General features: G+C 35.3%; 1 protein-coding gene across 19 annotated transcripts in view; it reads right to left on the minus strand.

The window, feature by feature from the left end:
• The window catches only part of LOC101893240 (heterogeneous nuclear ribonucleoprotein R), a 204,691-nt gene that overhangs the window by 82,911 nt on the left and 100,100 nt on the right, over positions 1-21,680 (minus strand). Inside the window, exon 1 of one of the 19 annotated variants that reach the window (XM_059131470.1) lies at positions 353-1,046. The exons of the other annotated variants lie outside the window; for them this stretch is intronic. The gene's annotated coding sequence lies outside the window, so the exon portion shown is untranslated. Of the gene's footprint in view, positions 1-352; positions 1,047-21,680 lie in introns of those variants that run through there. 19 annotated transcript variants of the gene reach the window in all.

Here is a 21,680-nt window from a genome sequence, read left to right on the forward strand (position 1 = left end):
GCGCGTCCAGTTCCAGCAAACAAGTTCAAGAAATGGCTGGGTCGGCGCAAGAATAATTGTAGGTTTTGAGACCGAGCCAGCCGAGTTATACACACTAGAAATCGAGTTTTTTTCTTCGTCTGTTTTGGCTTGTTTGCTTGTTATCCGTTTAATTAAAACCAATTAAACCCGAGAGGTTGTTGTTTCTTTTTTATTATATAATCGTTAACTACTATTTATAGCGAAACTGAGATTACACTATTCAACAGGATTTTAGTTTGTTTTTTTCTGAATTTATATATTTTCCTCAAACACAAAGTGAAAAATGAAAAAAGTTTAAACACTTTATATCCTCTTTAAGATTGAAACTCACATCGATTTTTTTATTTCAACACAAGATTAATCCAATTTAGCTTTTTTTTGGGCGATTTTATAGATGTACGAGTATATATGTTCTCCAAATTTCAGGTGGTGTTTATTTCACTTTTTTGTGGTTTAAAATGTTCGAAAATGATTTTTTTGCATTCCCTAACATGGCGATGCATTTTTTAATTTATTTATTTTTCAATCATAGGATTATTGGCCGAAGAATATCAAATTTCAAAAGCCATTCAAATTTGAGAACCCGCACTTAATGATGTTGATTTTTGTCAAGAGTTAAGATTTTTTCCTTTTGTTTTTCAAGATTTTCCACACAAGATTTTTTTGGTTTTCAAAATTTTGTATTTTTCCAATTTGTTTTTCTTTATTTATATTCTTTTAAGTATACGCGGACTTGGTTTATTTTTTTTCCAAATTTTTGTTTTTAATTCCAAAGGATTTTCATGGGGATTTTCGGCAACTGTTTGTTTTATTTTTTATAAAAAAAAATTATCCAAAATTATTTTGGTTAGTTTTTTTTTTCGTGAACTGCAAATGTTTGTTTATTCCTTGAATTACAGATTTAATTTTTTGTGATTTTTTATTAATTAAAGAAATATTGTTAGTTAGTGGAAGTTGTTTGAAAAAACGGCGTTAATTTTTTCACATTGTCGTCCGCGATACTAACGTGTGGCAGGCAATAATATTGTGTCTGACTCTACTCTAAAAACCGAAATAGTCGCATACATGAATCCAAGTGGCACACAGACAGTTTTTCGCCAAACTCAACAAACACAAAGCCAAGCTAGCAAACTACCAAGCAGCAGCCAAGCAACAACAACAGCAAAGGGAGACACACACAATACGAATGAATATTTGCTGCAGCAAACTACCAACACCAATGCATTTGCAGTAAAGCAAGGCAAGGCAATAATGCCGGTAGACGTCCTCTCACTATCTGCTCTGTGTGCCCCCCAGAGTTTTGCACTCTCAACGTTCATATATCTACAATGTATGTGTGAGTTTTTTTTTTTTTTTGGCTGGAGGAGAGTAATATTTGCAATTTTTTGTTTTGTTTATTTTTTTATTTGGCATTTCATTTGATCCACCACACATGCACATGCGTCTCCTCACAAAAATTGTCTCCCAGATTTATTCTCTCTTGATTATAAACTCAACATTGTCTAACTACTAATGCACAGTGGATATTTAATATAAAACATATATTTTTTTACCTATCTGCTTATGACGAAGAATCCTATATTGATTTTTTTGAATATCGGGAATGTCACCGTCAACTTAAAACTGATTTAGTTGCCGTATTTTTTACCATATTAAATGCGAAGATTTGGAATGCAACTAGGGCTATGTACAAACTATTCCGAGTAGGGTAAGTGTGCCTAAGTTCGGCATGTCCCAGTAGTCGGCACTTTTTATTTTTAAGCCCAAATAAATGAAACTATTATAACTAAATGTATTTTGTTTACTTCAAATACATTGTCAGCTATCTTTGTGTACAATTTCGCTAAGAATCAGTTTAACTAAACAAAAATATTATATTTTAATGAATAAATTTACTATTATTATTAATTATTCTTACAAAAAATTGGTATGCCGACTGTTGGAAAATGTCATACCGACAATTGGCAAGTGGTGCCGACTACTGGCAAAAAAGCATTGTTTTAATAAAACTACAAATTTATGAAATTTAATAAAAAGTTATTAAAACTTTATTTATTTTTGCAAAAACTATACAAAATTTCGAATCTGAATAAATTAGCTTTGTAATAATTGAAAAGTTCCACTCAAAATGGTGAGAGATTAAAAACGCGAAAATCCTAAAAGTGCCGACTACTGGTACACTTACCCTATATATAAGACGAAAATCCTATGCGTCATATTTCGAAGAAATGTTTACACTTCTGCTCGAGTCAACAATATCTGTGAAAAGTGAAGCCAAGGACCATATTCTACTTAGGTCACTTGATGTGCAGACAAAGAGACCTTCCTGACCTCAGTTAAATACCTAGGCATTTTGTATTGTTCAGTACAAATTTCTAAAACGTCAACTTATTTACAGGCCTTATTTACAAAATGATGATATTCTTGCTCTAAAAAAACAGATCTTTATTCCCCAAAGCAAGTTTGTAGTACTGACTTAGAGACAATTCGGAGAGAGTTAGTCTTGGGCTTTCGACCAACGGAAAGAGGTAAAATTGTGAAATTTGAAATGATTATGGTACTAAATTTTTAAAATGGTATCATTTGGTATAAGGGAAAAGGATAGAGTTAAAAACTTGAAATTTGGGATGTGTGAAAAGCATAAGCATAACCATTATTTTTGATAGCAGCTGCACACCTACGAGGCATTGAATCTATAACACGCTCTATTTGATCCTTGGGTGTGCTTTCCCCGAATTCTTTAGAAAATGTTGTGCTTATTTCTTTTCGAATCTCGCTTGATCTTCCTGTCTACGATACTCCAAAGATTTTCTATGGGGTTTAGGTCAGATGATTGTGCCGGCCATAACAAAACATCAATTTTTGACTCCCGCAACCAATATTTGACAAGTTTTGATGCAAGTTTGGGATCATTGTCATGCTGAAACACCCAAATCAGCCGAATATTTTACTCAGCGTAAGGGAACAACGTGATGTCCAACACAACTTTGTAAACAAACCGATCCATAACTTCCTTTATTTCATGGAAAGGCCCAAGTCCATAGAAAGAAAAACAGCGCCACGCCATTTTGACCCTCTCTCATGCTTCACTGTACTTTTGCAACACTGCGGCTTGAGTCTTTCATTTTTTGGTCTTCTCACCGTAAAATTTTTCACGTCTGAGCCTTTAATATTAAACGTAGACTCATCCCAGAAATAATGTTTTTTCCGTTGAGCTTGATTCCACTTAATATTATCATTTCCGAAAGCCTTTGTGATTTTTTCAGATATAAATGGCTTTTTTGATGGCTTACGGGCATGCAGACCAGCTGCCACTACTAGTCTATGCACTGATCTTGGGCTTATATCCAATGATTGCTCTCTCACCAATCCAGTTGAACTCTGAAATAGTTGTTTTTTATTTCTCTCACAATTTGTTGATCAGTACGGGCTGAAGTTTTTCACGGCCTTCATCCGTTATAGACTGTTACTACTGATCCAGTTTCAAAAAACCTACTTAGTATACAGAAATAATTATAAAATCACATAAATATTTATGAAATATTTCTCGGAAATCATTTTCTGTGATATGTTGTTTTGATAGTCACTGATAATTTGCTGTTTTATTCAGGTACTGAATTTGCTTCTAGCCATTTTCAAATTTTTTTTTGGGCAGTACTTAAAAACGAAAAGAAAAACACATACTGTTGTAAAAAACTTCTCAAAAAGGATTTATGACAAGCGAAATTGTCGAAGGAAGCAAAATGCGATAAATATCACAGTAAAAACAACTGAAATTGCAGCGGTTATATGAATGTACAACAGAGTTGCTTTTGTTTTGTCCAAGCCAAAATCGGGTTAATTGACTTTACCAAACATTATTTTTTATATAAAAATGAATTTTGGTTTTATGTTTTAGAGTTTTAAAAAGTGAACAAAGTACCTAATTTAAAACAAGGAAAACTTTCTGATTTTCTTAATTTTTAAAAAAGTTACAGGGCATTTATTCTCCTTGTAATTTCAGTTGCTTTAGTTTTGGCCACCAGTGTATATATATATTGTATCTCTATCCCTTCAAATATAGTACCATTCAGTTTGGAGATGTGTCCCATATTTGTACGAAAAGTACTAAATGGTACTAGATTAGGTGGGAGAATGAATAGGGCTGGAATTTTAAAATTTTATATTGAGGCATCTGTTGGTATCTGGAATTGAAATATGGAGATGGTTTTGGAAGTAAGCATTATAATTGTTCGAAAAGTACTAAATGTTACTAAATTTGTTGTTGAATGAATGGTTAAAGGTAAAATTTTGAAATTTGATATTAAGGTCACTGTTGGTGTCTAGGGTTTACATATAGAGACGTTAAAATAGTTTATATAAATAGCAATGGCCTTGCTAATATCCTCCTCGGTAAATTTAAAAAATTCAAGATTTTTGAGCACATGAGTTTCTCATTCAATTATCACGAAAATGTTTCAATTGTTTTATCGGTTTAAATCGATTCTGTCTGTAACAAAATTTTAAATTAATTTAAGTGTTTTAATTTAAGTTTTTCGGATTGTGTTCGTACATTACACTAGCCCTATAACTTTTATAGCTTCGTTTTGTCCATCCAAAACCACAGTGCAAAATGGCCAAAAGCCATTCATCATTCGGTTAAACTGCAGTTCAACCACCCATAAGTTTATGCTAAACAAACGGCGGCCACACGGTCGGTCGGTCACCACCACAGGCACAAAAAGACGATAACCCTTCCATCTTGACTCATTCTCTCTCTCTCTCTCTCTCTGCCAAGCTCTCAACGCAGCAGCAATCTCTTCCCTGAAACGTTGAAGGAAAAAATCTGGTGGAGAGAGTGTGTAGGAAACTTTTTGCAGTTTTGAAGTTTGGCAAAGAAAAATGTATGACGTACTCAATCTTTCGCTCTTGCGCTCTCTCTCTCTGTCCGAACTTTCAAACACCATAGTTTTGCAGTTCTGCATCGCAGTGATTTCAAAAATATCCCCCTCCTCCTCCTCATCGTTCGACATCACTTTTATAACAACTACAAAGAAAGCCTTCAGCCGGTGATTTGCTTTTGCTTTTTAAGTTTCATTTTTCGCATTTCTACTTCTTCTCTCTATCGCAATTTATTTTATAGAAATATCTTTTGAAAAAGTGAAAGAACGCTGATGATGATGACGGTGAACGACAACAACAACAACAAAGACAAATTGAACAATGATGACAAACGACAGCAACAGCAGCAACAACAAACTACGACTAGAGAACATTTCAATTAAATGCATCTCATTTTTTGGGTTGTTCGTGGTAAGAAGAAAAACGAGAGATACTCAAGGAAGGAAAAGAGAGTGGGGAGAGAAATGCCAAGCAAAGGCCTAAGGTAGCAGGCGGAATACAGCATGCAGCAAATCAGCAGTCATCCATATTTATATTTTTTCTGTGGCAATGTCGATAGGTATGTGTGTATCTTTGAGATACAACATCCGTCTAGGTGTCCGGGGGGTCGGTCAGTCCTCCTCACTCTATTGAATATGGGAGAAATTATTGCTTCTTTAAATTGTTGCTGTCACAATAATTATCATCAAACATCGCAACGTAAATTGTCCGTTTGCTACTTTGCTGCGATGGATCTGATAAGAAATCCCATCGTTGCCGTTATCATTCTCATCATCTTCGTCAGACATCATCCTCATCATAATGATATATAAATTAATACTTGAGGGGGTTCTTGATTTGTTTGCAGCAGACACTGCTGCTGGCTGCCTCCGGTTGGCATTAGCTTTTGTTCCACAATTAGGTCTTGATCTGCGAAGAACAAACATGCCAACGTCACTGAGCTGCTCTCTGGCTAACGCTCAGAAGATTGTAGTCAATTGCAGGCGATACCGGCACTTGAGTTAATAATACCAACCAACAACATCACACAAACACACCTGTCAGTCCCCCCACCCACACACCTCACACCCAACAAACCTCATCGTCAAACAAAGATGAGGCTATTAGACCAAAGCTAGCGCACACATCTCCTTGCAACACTAATTTCTTTTGTGTTGTTGATGCTTCGAAAGCCAAAAGCTTAAGTTGTTTAGCACCTGCCAGCCATCCAAGCGTTGTTTATTCGTTTTGGGGGCAAATGCCGATAAGGTAATTTTGGTTCAAACGCTTGTAGTTGATAGCATTAAGGCATTCTTTGACGAATATCAAACGGTGTGCAAAAGAGGACTTTTAATTAGCAAATCTTTTCAGCAAGGGTTTTGTATCGAAGATGGCTGAAAGGGATTTGTGCAGCGTGAAAAATAACGTAAACAAAAATTAAAAAAAAAAATACTTATACTTTTTGCAAAATAAAATTAATTGAACCGGGGGTGAAGGAGTGTGTTGAAATCTATAATTTTAATTGAAGACCAACCTTGGGGCGGCGTTGTGAGATATGGCTAGGTTTTTGTAAATGCGTTTTAGAAGTATACGAAAAGTACTAAAAGGCGATACTATAGCTCTGCATTTTTGAACGTAGGTTTGTCTATGATAGACTATGAAGTGTAACATTATCGAAATTCGTACTAGAAGGATACGAAAAGTAATGAAATGTACGAAATATTTTATAATTCATATGCAGCCATCAGATCTAAATCTCTGAATGGGTATTGGAATATCTGGGATAAAAATATCAAAACCAAAACCCAAAAAAAAAATTTAAAAATTTTTAAAATTAGTACTAAAAACTCCTTAGCCTGAGATGGTGGTAAATTTTACCCTCCCTTCACATTTTCTTGAAATTCTCTATTCTATTACAATGAATAAAAATTTTGTTTACATAAAAAAAAATGTTTTTCTTTTACTTATTGTAATTTAAAATATACAAGCTTACTTTAAAAAAATAATTATTATGAAATAAAATTTTTAACAAAGTTTTTTTTTTCTGTAATATTTAGAGGGGTAAAATTTACCACCACGTTATAAAATATGTCACCTCACAAGTTAAAGGTTAATATATTTTTAAATCATATAAAGCGACCGCGAAGAGAAGCAGCTCTGAATTTTTATACCCTACACCACATAGTGGTAAGGGTATTATGTTATATGAGAAGGAAACGAGATAGATCCATAGTTACTTGTGAGGATCTTCATAGAATCACTTTCTGAGTCGATTTATGCTTGTAAGTCCGTCTGTCCGTCCGTCCATGTTCTCTTGTGAACAAAATGCAGGTCGCATTTATTATCCGATTGAGATGAAATTTTGCAAACAACATTTGATTGGCCCAAGGATGAACCCTATTGTGATAATCGAATCAAATTAAGATATAGCTCGCATATATCTTCAACCGATTTCGGGTTAATTGTGACCAAATCGCTAATATAAGTCCAAACAACCAAATGTATTTTGGTACATCCCACCGAATTCAGTCTAGAAGCAAGTAAATCAAATTTGGAGAAAATCGGTTCAGATATAACTGGGATTTTAAGTCCCTCACATGCGTATTATACACTCCAGAAGAATGAAAGATATTTGGTAATAAACATCAGATACTGCTCGAAAATACCTTTGTCAAATTTCAATCGAGATCGGTTCAGATTAGGATATAGCTCCCATATATATCTTTGTCCGATATCAGGTTTATTGTGCACCAAATGGCTAATATAAACCCAAATGGACAGAATTTTGGTAATTATGACTAAATTCATCCTATAAACCTGTGCATCAAATATGATGAAAATCGGTTCAGATATAGCTATAGCTCCCATATATATGTTTTATGCGATTGGGGCTTTAAAGTCCCTCACAAGCGTAATATGCATTCCACAACAATGTTCTTTGGTAGTAGATATCAGATACAGCTCTGAAAAAGGTGTATCAAATTTTGTCCAGATCGGTTCAGATTGGAATATAGCTCCCATATATAACATCAACCGATTTCGGGTTAATTGTGCCCAAATAGCCAATATCAGCCCAAATGACCTAAATTTTGGCATATCCAACCGAATTCAATCTAGAAGCAAATACACAAAATTTGTTGAAAATCGGTTCAGATATAACTATAGCTCCCATATATATGTTTCATTCGATTTGGTGTTTAAGTCCCTCACATTCGTGATATGCATTCGACACCAATGACATTTGGTACCAGATATACGTTATCGGCCAGGCCGTGGACCTATATAGACAATTCTCTTCCAGAATTTAGAATTTCAGAAAATTCCATTGAAAAATATGGTAAAATCATCAAAATACCAAATATCGGGGTGTACCGTTATATGGGCCCTATACAATATCGTGGACTGATATAGATAACTATCTTCCAGGGGATTAGGGAGGATATTCAAAGTTCGGCCCGGCTGAACTTACAGATTAAGAGATAAAAAAAACATGTTAAAAAGCTATAAGTTCGGCCCGGCCGAACTTTGAATACCCTCCACCATTTGGATCGAATTTGGAAATAAAATCCTTAAAAAATTCTGTTAAAATTTAAAAAATACCGTATATAGCCGTTATATTGGTGCCTATACGACGTGAACCTACATAGGCATTGTTTGTCATAAGTCATTACAATATTCAAATTCGAAATAATGTAGCTAAAATCATTAAAATATCGTATACATTGAGGTACCGTTATATCGGAGCTGTGCGAAGACCTGTACCAGCATAGACAATTTTCTGTCATAGGCTGTAGCATCCATTACGAAGTTCAAATACGGGTCTCAAACAATTTCGGTAGGTATTGTACCTCTAAACTCGTCAAAATACCGAATATAGGGAGGTCCTGGTATATGGGGCCTATAGGAAGACCTGGACCTGCAAAGACAACTTTCTGTCACAGACTGTAATTCCCATCACGAGCTCTAAATACGTAATTTGAAACAATTCCGGGGAATAATGACGCTAATATCATCAAAATACCGAATATAGGGAGGTACCGTTATCTTGAGGCTATACGAAGACGCGGACCTGCACAGACAATTTTCTGTCTTAGGCTGTAGTATCCATTTCGAACTTTAAATACCAAATTTGAAACAATTCCGGTGAATAATGTCGCTAAAATCATCAAAACACCGAATATCCGGAGGTACCGTTATATAGGGGCTATATGAAAACGTAGACCTACATGGCCCATAACATGGAACATAACCTGCCTACTGGAAAAATAAATATGTGCGCAAAATGTTGGCCTTCTATCTCCATTCGTTCAAAAGATAGCGTGATTACAACAGACAGACGGACATCGCTAAATCGACTTAGAATTTTTATACCCTACACCACAAGGTGGTCAGGGTATTATGTCTTTGTGCATTTGTTTGTAACAGGCAAAAGGAAACGAGATAGACCCATAGTCCTTTTGATGATCTGCATAGAATCACATTCTGAGTCGATTTATGCATGTCCGTCCGTCCGCCCGTCTGTCCGTCTGTCCATGTATTTTTGTAAACAAAGTACAGTTCGCATTTATTGCCCTATCATGATGAAATTTTGCACAAATCATTTGTTTGGCCCAAGGACGAACCCTATTGAAATTGGAGATAATCGGTCAAAATTTAGATATAGCTCCCATATATATCTTCGTCCGATTTGCCTTTTATTGTGCACCAAACGTGTAATATCAGTCCGAATAGTATGGAATTTCGCACGTACGATCAGATTGGACCTGAAAATAAGTATGCCAAATTTGATCGAAATCGGTTCAGATATAGCTATAGCTCCCATATATAACTTCGTCCGATTTACCTTTTATTGTACACCAAACGTCTAATAGTTGCCCAAATGGAATGAAATTTGGCACTTACGACCGAATTGAGTCTAGAAGCTAGTATGTTAAATTTGGTGAAGATCGGTTCAGATATAGCTATAGCTCCCATATATATTGTTCATCCGATTTGTTATATTTGTTACCTACAGCCGTAACATGCACTCCGTAAATATATCAAATACAGCTCAGAAATATCTTTGCCAAATTTTATCGAGATCGGTTCCGATTTGGATATAGCTCCCATATATATCTTTATCCGATTTGCCTTTTATTTTGCACCAAATGGGTAATACAAGTCCGAATTTAAAGGATACAAGTGCTTCGGCATATTTAGCCCTTTGAACTTTAAATTATAATTATAATCATAGCGTGTATGATTGATTTTTATTATTATGCGCAGCTCTACTAAATTAGCAAAGTGGTGTAGGGTATCATTAAGTCGGCCCCGACCGACTTTTAGACTTTCTTTACTGGTTTTTTATACCTTTTGTTCGAAAGATAGCGTGATTACAACAGACAGACAGACAGATAGACAGACAGACGGACATGGCTAAATCGTCTTAGAATTTTACGCTGATCAAGAATATATATACTTTGTTGGGTCTGACATGAGTATTTCGAGGAGTTACAAATGGAATGACAAAGTTAATATACCCTCCATAGTATGGTTGAGATCATATATTGATATATAAAATCTTTTGGAGATACAAAATAAAATTATGTTTGTAAAAACTCGCCCATGTCAACCCTTAACATGCCAGATAAGTACTTTTTTCCAGTTAGTGCACTGATACTGGATCTGCTTACGTCAATGTCCAAATATTAAACAAATTCAAATAAGTACATGTGCCAGCCACTATTACGGACAGAACAATTGGAGCGTGTGACAAACGAAGCCAAGTCGGCAGGCAGTGAGTGGTTAGCGGACTAAAATCCATTAACTTTGTTTCAAAATTTGCTTTCGGTTGCAACAAAAGGCAAATCGTTTGTGTTGATATTCACTTTGCACACATCTCTGTCAATATCGGCATTTTTTGGATTGGCGAATAATGTTCTTTATTTATTTTGTGGACATTCAGTCAGTCAGTCGTCATCACTGCCGCACAATAATGACATTTCCCAAAAAAAAAAAAAAAACTTTGTTTACTTGAACTTTTTCTCTCTTCTTCTTATTTGCTCGCTCGCACTCTGTGGCAGCAGATGCTTTCTCTCATTTGAAATCAGTAGGGTGAAACTGCGATGATAGTAGGCCTCCACCCAGGCTACAGCGACTGACCACCATTCAAATTAAAGAAGCAACAGAGCATAAATCCTTGCAAAATTAAATATACACAAGTCCCTATGGAGTGGTGTGGTGCGACCACGACGACGATGAGTTGGTGGTGGCGATCCTTAGCTTTGGAAAAAGCCAAGAAAACTTTATATCATTTGCAAGGATACAAATACCAAGCAAAAGCATATCTTCTTGGTCTCGTTCGCGTGTGTGCCTATGCGGTGTGAGTGTGTGGTGTAGGTACCCCCAGCATGTTTTTTTATGAGAGCATCTTTTGGAGTAAATCATTCCCTCCCTCCCTCCTCTAAATAAGAATAATCAAAAGGAACCAGGCGAAGAAAACGAAGTGTTGGATGTCATTTTATTATTATTTTTCCGTTTTTTTATTCGACATTTTTTCCGTTGCCGCAATGAACGGCGAAAAAACTGTGGGAATCAAAACAGGATTCACTTATTTTGGTCGTTTTAATGTTTGGCATCCTTTTCTTTTTGCTTGGCTGTGCCAACTCTTACTGGAGAGTCAATAAATCCACACGAAACGAAAGCAAAACGACGACGGTGCAGTGGACACGGCGAAATTTTCGATAGCGTGATTGCCATCGCTGCCGTTGTTTTTCGAGCGATGTAAAGCGGAAACGATGCTCCCTTGTCGTTGTTGTTATATTATGTTGGCCTATTTTCGAGGCACTACCAACAAAATGTTGTTGTTTTGCCAATTGGTAATACCAATATTTACTGCAAGTACGCAAACAAAATAAGGGACAACCTGCATGATGTTCAATTATTGGTTTGGTTTGAAAAGAAGAAGCGGCAGCTATGTTCAAACAGAATTGATTTATCGTTTATTCGGCCTGCTTTAAGTTTATCTTCCTCCATCACATCTGTAAGGACACCCTTCAGTCCCTCTAAAGAAACTTTTTTCAGCTTGTTTCTAGAGACCCCCATCAGCTTGTATCAGCTCACCCACAGAGAATTCTTTCAGCTCATTTTTGGAGACTAGATGCTCACTTCAGCTCGTATAGAAAGACTGCCTTCCACTCACAGCTCACGGAAATTCTATTTTTCGATGGAGTCTCACATCCACATCTTTCACAGCTTTCATCTCGTCTTGGGAGACTCCATTCAGCTCGACTATGAAACTTCCTCCTCTAGAAAGACTCCTTTAGTTCGTCTACGGAAAAACTTTCTTAAGCTCGTCTGAAGATACTCTTTTTCGCTCATTCAAAGAAATTATCATCAGCTCGTCCTTGAATACCTTGAATTCGTCTACAAGCTCATCTATAATCTCATTACGGTCACATAGAGGGACCCTATTTAAGTCATCTACAGATATTCCATTTAGGTCGCCTAGAGAAACTCCATTCAGATCGTCTAGAAAAAGAGACCATTTAGGTCGTATTAAGAGATTCCATTCAAGCCGTCTACAAAAGCAAGCATTCGTACCTTCAATGAGCGTAATTATCTTCATACTCACAATCGTTTTGATTGAAAGAAAATTTAATGAGAGAGTAGCAAAATTGGCCCAGACCTGGTCTAGATAGACACCATTCAGATTCCATACAAGTCGTCTAGAGAGACTCCATTCAGATCGTCTAGAAAGAAAGACAATTTTGATCGTCCTGAGAGATTCTATTCAAGCCGTCTCCATTTAAATGGTTTGGAGATACTCCATTCAGCTCGTCTCTAAAGTCTGGCTTTTGCGGGTCTATAGAGACTCGTTTCATCGGGTCTATGGATACTGGCTTCATCGGTTATATGGAGCTTGTCTATAAAGTCTGGCTTCTGCGGGTCTTTAGAGACTCGTTTCATTGGGTCTCTGATTTCAGAGTAACTTCAGCTCGTCTATAAAGTTTGGCTTCTGCGGGTCTATAGAGACTCGTTTCATCGGGTCTGCGGATACTGGCTTCATCGGTTATATGGAGCTCGTCTTTAAAGTCTGGCTTTTGCGGGTATATAGAGACTCGTTTCATTGGGTCTCTGATTTCAGAGTAACTTCAGCTCGTCTATAAAGTTTGACTTCTGCGGGTCTATAGAGACTCGTTTCATCGGGTCTGCGGATACTGGCTTCATCGGTTATATGGAGCTTGTCTATAAAGTCTGGCTTCTGCGGGTCTTTAGAGATTCGTTTCATTAGGTCTCTGATTTAAGAGTAACTTCAGCTCGTCTATAAAGTTTAGCTTCTGCGGGTCTATAGAGACTCGTTTCATCGGGTCTATGGGTACTGACTTCATCGTTTATATGGAGCTCGTCTATAAAGTCTGGCTTCTGCGGGTCTTTAGAGACTCGTTTCATTGGGTCTCTGATTTCAGAGTAACTTCAGCTTGTCTATAAAGTTTGGCTTCTGCGGGTCTATAGAGACTCGTTTCATCGGGTCTGCGGATACTGGCTTCATCGGTTATATGGAGCTTGTCTATAAAGTCTGGCTTCTGCGGGTCTTTAGAGATTCGTTTCATTGGGTCTCTGATTTCAGAGTAACTTCAGCTCGTCTATAAAGTTTGGCTTCTGCGGGTCTATAGAGACTCGTTTCATCGGGTCTATGGATACTGGCTTCATCGGTTATATTAAGCTCGTCTATCAAGTCTATGGAGCTTGTCTATAAAGTCTGGCTTCTGCGGGTCTTTAGAGACTCGTTTCATTGGGTCTCTGATTTCAGAGTAATTTCAGCTTGTCTATAAAGTTTGGCTTCTGCGGGTCTATAGAGACTCGTTTCTTCGGGTCTCTGGATACTGGCTTCAGCTTCTATTGAGATTCACTTCAGTTGGTGTGGAGAGAACGACTTCAGTCGATCTATAGAGACCGGCAGAAGTTGGAGAGAAAGACCTGAGGATGCGACTACCTTCAGTTCCTCTATGAATAGAGAAAGAGCGACTGTCATCTATGGAGGAAGTCAGTTGTAGCATGGAGAGAGATTTCCTGCCAGCTCGTCTGTAAAGAGAGGCTCCTTGTGTGCACGTTTAAAAAGACAGGATTTTCGTCAGCAAATTTATTCTGTGAGACAGACTCACTGCTACCTTGCCTATAGAGAGAAACTACCTTTTACCTCGCCCCTCTCATCTATGGAGAATATTCTGTATTTTACTCTTCTATATAGATTACCGTGACTCTTGCTTATTGAAACTCCGATCTCCAACAAATATTTACAAAAACAACCATATGAATTTTTTTTTGTTTTGAGATCAAGGTATATTAGAACCTTGGCCCAGTTGTCGAATAACCATCATTTAGGAAATGAAGGATACAAACTAAACCTAATACCAAAGACATTATGGGTCTTTCAAAAACTTCATTCTCAATTGCCTGTAGGCACTGATTTTCTTCGTTTTGTCCGTGTATGGATTTTCTTTCCTTTGTCGTTTCATAATAACGAGTCGAAAATATCACTCTATTTTATTGTGTCACAACACATATATCCTTTGATTAACGTAGAAAATCCTTGCACACACACACATACACTCTAACAACGAGATAGGGAGTGTATAACATCGTATTGCGGCAGTTTCTGCCGTTGGATGCTACCGAATGTTAGTTTTATATTAAAAATGCAAATGTCGCATCGAAATAAGTTTGTCACCGACAAAAAAAAAACGCTGTCTACCTTCGCTTAAGACTTTGAGCAAACATTGGCCCCGCTGATGCTGTTTGCATTTCTTTACTAAATCATTTATCTTATTTCTGTTGACATTCCATTCATGGTGACATTTTCTTCTTCGTTGCAGTTTTGTTTGTGTTCGTGGTTGTTGTTGCAATCTACTCAAGGATAATCGAGTTCATTATTTGACCTTGTTGAAATAAAAAGAATCATTTAGAGGAGTTTTGTATTTTGAACATAATTTCTAGGTTATAATTCTGTTTTTTATTGAAGGCCTTTTTTTACAATAGGATAAATTAGGGATTTCAAGTTTTGTTTTTTTTTTTATTTAATATGAGATTCTATGCATTTGCATAGTGTCCATTTGACTGGATGTTTCTTAAATTGAAATCGATGTTATGATTGGTAGAGGGAAAAAATCCACGTTTATAGTCCTTTAAATATTCTTTAGAAATTCTTTAAAAAAATCCATGTTTATAGTCCTTTAAATATCCTTTAGAAATTCTTTAAAAAAATCCATGTTTATAGTCCTTTAAATATCCTTTAGAAATTCTTTAAAAAATCCACGTTTATAGTCCTTTAAATATCCTTTAGAAATTCTTTAAAAAAATCCACGTTTATAGTCCTTTAAATATCCTTTAGAAATTCTTTAAAAAAATCCACGTTTATAGTCCTTTAAATATCCTTTAGAAATTCTTTAAAAAAATCCACGTTTATAGTCCTTTAAATATCCTTTAGAAATTCTTTAAAAAAATCCACGTTTATAGTCCTTTAAATATCCTTTAGAAATTCTTTAAAAAAATCCACGTTTATAGTCCTTTAAATATCCTTTAGAAATTCTTTAAAAAAATCCACGTTTATAGTCCTTTAAATATCCTTTAGAAATTCTTTGAAAAAATCCACGTTTATAGTCCTTTAAATATCCATTAGAAATTCTTTAAAAAAATCCACGTTTATAGTCCTTTAAATATCCTTTAGAAATTCTTTAAAAAAATCCACGTTTATAGTCCTTTAAATATCCTTTAGAAATTCTTTAAAAAAATCCACGTTTATAGTCCTTTAAATATCCTTTAGAAATTCTTTAAAAAAATCCACGTTTATAGTCCTTTAAATATCCTTTAGAAATTCTTTAAAAAAATCCACGTTTATAGTCCTTTAAATATCCTTTAGAAATTCTTTAAAAAAATCCAAGTTTATAGTCCTTTAAATATCCTTTAGAAATTCTTTAAAAAAATCCACGTTTATAGTCCTTTAAATATCCTTTAGAAATTCTTTAAAAAAATCCACGTTTATAGTCCTTTAAATATCCTTTAGAAATTCTTTAAAAAAAATCCACGTTTATAGTCCTTTAAATATCCTTTAGAAATTCTTTAAAAAAATCCACGTTTATAGTCCTTTAAATATCCTTTAGAAATTCTTTAAAAAAATCCACGTTTATAGTCCTTTAAATATCCTTTAGAAATTCTTTAAAAAAATCCACGTTAATAGTCCTTTAAATATCCTTTAGAAATTCTTTAAAAAAATCCACGTTTATAGTCCTTTAAATATCCTTTAGAAATTCTTAAAAAAAATCCACGTTTATAGTCCTTTAAATATCCTTTAGAAATTCTTAAAAAAAATCCACGTTTATAGTCCTTTAAATATCCTTTAGAAATTCTTAAAAAAAATCCACGTTTATAGTCCTTTAAATATCCTTTAGAAATTCTTAAAAAAAAATCCACGTTTATAGTCCTTTAAATATCCTTTAGAAATTCTTAAAAAAAATCCACGTTTATAGTCCTTTAAATATCCTTTAGAAATTCTTAAAAAAAATCCACGTTTATGGTCCTTTAAATATCCTTTAGAAATTCTTAAAAAAAATCCACGTTTATAGTCCTTTAAATGTCCTTTAGAAATTCTTCAAAAAAATCCACGTTTATAGTCCTTTAAATATCCTTTAGAAATTCTTTAAAAAAATCCACGTTTATAGTCCTTTAAATATCCTTTAGAAATTCTTTAAAAAAATCCACGTTTATAGTCCTTTAAATATCCTTTAGAAATTCTTTAAAAAATCCACGTTTATAGTCCTTTAAATATCCTTTAGAAATTCTTTAAAAAAATCCACGTTTATAGTCCTTTAAATATCCTTTAGAAATTCCTTAAAAAAATCCACGTTTATAGTCCTTTAAATATCCTTTAGAAATTCTTTAAAAAAATCCACGTTTATAGTCCTTTAAATATCCTTTAGAAATTCCTTAAAAAAATCCACGTTTATAGTCCTTTAAATATCCTTTATACTTTTTATACCCTACATCACATAGTGGTAAGGGTATTATGTCTTTGTGCATTTGTTTGTAACAGGGAGAAGGAATCGATATAGACGTATATTTACTTTTGAGGATATTCATAGAATCACTTTCTGAGTCGATTTATGCATGTCAGCCCGTCCGTCGATGTATTCTTGTGAACAAAATGCAGGTCGCATTTTTTATCCGATTGAGATGAAATTTTGCAAACAATGTTTGTTTGGCCCATTGGTGATAATCGGATCGGATTTAGGATTTAGATATAGCTCACATATATCTTCAACCAATTTCAGGTTAGGCCAATATAAGTTCTAATGACCTGAATTTTTTGGTACTACCCACCGAATTCAGTCTAAAAACAAGGAGAAAGTTGGTTCATATATATTGCTATAGCTCCCATATATATGTTTCATCCAATTTGGGGTTTTAAGTCCCTCACATTCGTAATATGCACTGCATAAGAAAGAAATTTGGTACCGAACATCAGATACTACTCGAAAATACATCCGTCAAATTTCATCGGGATCGGTTCAGATTAGGATATAGCTATCTTTTCCGATATCAGGTTTATTGTGAACCAAATGACTAATATCAGCCCAAATGGTCTGCATTTTGGCAATTACGACTGAATTCATCCTAGAAACCAGTACTTCAAATATGGTGTAAAATTGGTTCAGATATAGCTATGGCTCCCATACATATGTTTTATCCGATTTGGTATTTAAAGTCACTCACACGCGTAATATGCATTCCACAAGAAATATCTTTGGTACCAGATATCAGATACAGCTCTGAAATAAGTGAATCAAATTTTGTCAAGATCGTTTCAGTTTTGGATATAGCTCCCATACATATCTTCAAACGATTTCGGGATAATTGTGAACCAAGTAGGCAAGATCAGTCCAAATTTTGGCCCATCCGACCGATTTCTAGAAGCAAGTACATTTACAATTTGATGAAATTCGGTTAAGATAAAGCTATAGCTCCCCTATATATTTCATTTCAAATTTCACAAGAGTGCAGCAAAGGCATGAAAATCTCTGAATTTTTGGAAATCCACAGTTCAAGGGAATGAAAAAGTACCAACAAGTGTAGAGAATCACCGAATTGGAGGTAATATAACAGACAATATCTGCATTATTTAAATTGAAAATTTTAACCCTCAAGCCCGTTACCAATTTAGTCTTATTGGTTATTTTTTATGTGGTTAAAACCCATTTTAAACCGGATGGAATGAGAGTCCATGATGGAGTGCAGGAAAAATGTACCAAAGGATTTTAAAATGGTACTAAACTTCTAAAATCCTTAATTTTGATACCGATGACTTTGGTGGTATATGGAATTGAGACATGAAGCTGGTTTTGGAAATGGTGATTTTGTACGAAAAATACAAAATCTGAAATCCTTAAATTTGATACAGATGTCACTGTTGTAGTGGTACAATTTGATATTGAGGCCTCTGTTGTTATCTGGAATTTAGATATGGAGGTGGTGTTGGAAATTTGTACTATAATTGTACGGAATGTACTAAGTGATACAAAATTTGGTATTGAGTGTCACTTTTGGTGTCTGTGGCTGGGAGAAGGAGCTGCTTTTGGATGAAGGAGCTGCTTTTGACATTTTAAATTGGGGTCACTGTTGGTATATGAGTTTGAGATATGGAGGTGGTTTTGATAATGCGTGCTATAATTGTTCGAAATGCTACTAGCTTTGGTATTGAGTGAATGTATAGAGCTGGAATCGCGAAATTTGACACTGAGGTCTGTGTTGGTAATTGGTGTTGAGATCTACAGGTGGTTTTGCAAATTCATACTATAATTGTTCGAAAAGTTCTGTGATGGAGCTTTTTTTGGATGACTTATTATTGAAGTTCGTAATAGGCACGATAGCTTCTGACAGAAAATGTTATGCAGACTCACTGTTTCTCTCCGTATGAGACGTTGATGTTCTCTTAGGCATACAAACGGTGACCGTAGAAATAAAGAGATAAATAAAACCAAAGGGGATTAGTATTAAATATAATATTAGATATCCGTTTATTGAGGATTTTGGAAAGTTGTCAACCCGAGTTGACAGATTACCTTTGTTATGCGGTGAGCTCCAAAGTTCAGACAAGAGTGTCTGTATGAGAACAAAATCGCAATGCCCCGAAGTGGCTGGAAGCACCGATACTTCCAGGAAATCTCTAACAGCACACGGGCTGAGAGAGTACCCAGAGAGAGCTGTAGAGAAATAGCTTGGAAAAGCTGCCTACGCTGGGAGAGTTGTAGGGAAAATCTTCAGACGAGGAAGGCTTTCTCCCTACGGTCCGTACCAAGCGAACGTAGGCTCCAAGGTCTATGCAGGTCCAGGTCTTTGTATATGCCCCATATATCAGTACCTCCCTATATTCGGTACTTTGCGATTTTAGTCACAATATTCAGCAAAATTGTTTGAAATGTCGTATTTGAAGTTCATAATAGGTACTACAGCATGTGACAGAAAATTGTCTATGCAGGTCGAGGTCTTCGTATAGCCCCCATATAACGGTACCTCTCTATATTCGGTATTTTGATGATTTTACCTACATTATTCACCGGATTTTTTTTAGGTTTCGTATTTCAATATTGTAATGGTTCCAATATAAGGGCTATATTCGGTATTTTAAAGATTTTAATATAATTTTAAAGGATTTTTATTTTATTTGTGTGTGTGTGTTTTTTTTTTTTTTTTTTTTTGAAAAATTTCAAATTCGTTCGTATTCAAAGTCTTTTACTTGTTAGCTATGTTTTCATAATCTACTAGGTTTTTCCTGTACGTATTTTTTACTTTTACTGTGTAATTAAGTCAAACATTTCATACTAACTCAAGTTTTCCTTATTTTAAGAACTTTTTGAAATTTTTTTTTGTCATTTGTTCTTTTCTTCATCCGGGAGAATTTTTTCGTCAACAATTGGATAGTTCTATGAAATATTCTTTAAAATTTACAATTTATATGATAAAAAATATGACAAAATTCTAATTCCCTTCAATAGCGATTGATAATTATATGAGTAAATTGTATCCGAACATCATTGAAACTTTTGATGGCTGATTCCAAGCAATCAAAAAAATCGAAGGCTGTATTGTGTGATGATGTTGTCTCATCTCATTGTTCGAAAATGTGGCTAAGCTCTTGTGTACACACAGAGCAGTTTTCGAAGCAAAAAAAAAAAAATAGGCACAGAAGAAGATCATAACCCCCTTTTATTTCCTTTCTCCCCACAAAAGGATCAGAGAGCATTGCATCTTTATAGACTCAGACTCAGGCTCTAAGGCATTCCACAAGGCAACATATGATGAAGAAAAAAATGATGATGACGATGATGATAATCGTACTTTGCATAGAGCAGCGACCAAATATAAATGATGGCAAGCAATGAAATAATGAAATCATGACCACACGATTTTTTTTTGTTTCGTTGCCAATGCTCTCCACAACAACATCATTGATGGCTCCCGTTGTTGTTGTTGGTAGTTTTATTATCATATCACCGAGGAACGGTGTATAGACTTCCTTCGAGGCATTTCTTTTCTTTTGTATTTTGTTGTAGGTTGGTTTGATGATGACCATTATAACCATTCGATGCTGCTGCCGATGGTGGTGGTGGTGGTGCTCCCTCTGTTGTCTGCATCCAAACGGGGTGGGGAGTGGTGGAACGCTGTGCCCCTGCTGCTGTCGATTTGTATTGTTTTGCATTTTTTCCCTTTCAGTTGTTGGTTGGCCTTTCGGTCTCAGGGGTATATAATGCCTATTTTCCCTTACACCTCTGGCTCAGGTAAACCTCCACTCCGCCTTCCACCACTACCAGCCAGCTAACCAACCAAACAACCATTGAATGGGCAATGGGTGTTGGGTTTAAAGGATGACACCGCTACGATTGTGGCTGGTGGGAAAATTTTATCTAAATCGGGGTAAAAACAAAAAAAAAATCAAGCCAAAAGTTCAGCGATCACGCACAGTCATACACACACACACACATGACTACATTGAGATAGCCCTTAATATTGTCTGTTCATCCTTTTGATATCCTTTAAGAACTTTTGTCATATTGTGGAATGTTTTGTCGTCACTTTTTTTTTGTTTGTATTCCCCGTTTGTTACAGCCTGTCCATCCTTATGAGGAAATCTTTAATGTCCATAAATTAACGATGCAGCAACAACAACAAACAAAATATCGGAACTATAGAACAATAAAGAAATTGGATGAAGGTGTTAAAATATAAAGGATGTCGTTGTTTTGTTCTTATCCTTTTTGTATGAAAGTTCATAAACCACACAAAAAAAAGCAGAACTACAACGGCAGCAACAACAACAACAACAGATGCCAACAAAAATCAAAGACAACAAATATTAACAGTTACACAAACAACATTAGGTTCAAGGACCAAGGATCTTCTTCGAGATATTTGAATTAACGGTTAGTTTGATTGCATTTGTTTTTCATGTGGAATTTTCCAAAATCCAGTAAAGAAAATATAGATATATTCACAGATTTGGCTTTTCCGGCTAACCGTTGAACTTTTCACTTCAGCGAAAGATGACTGGCACACAGACACCCCATTTTCTTCCGCCAAAAAAACCAAAAAATTTCATACTAGATGCGAACGGTATGTCGGCTATAAGAACAGGACTTGCCTGCGATTAGAATCTGGGTAATTTAAGCAATTTTAATAATTTAATAACCAAATAAAAAAAACTCATTAAATGTAGTATGTATTATCTGGTATTGGAGTAACTTATGAGTTTGCATTCGATTCTGTTGAAT

This window comes from Musca domestica, unplaced genomic scaffold, assembly GCF_030504385.1.
Source record: "Musca domestica strain aabys unplaced genomic scaffold, Musca_domestica.polishedcontigs.V.1.1 89, whole genome shotgun sequence".
Taxonomy (NCBI): Eukaryota; Metazoa; Arthropoda; class Insecta; order Diptera; family Muscidae; genus Musca; species Musca domestica.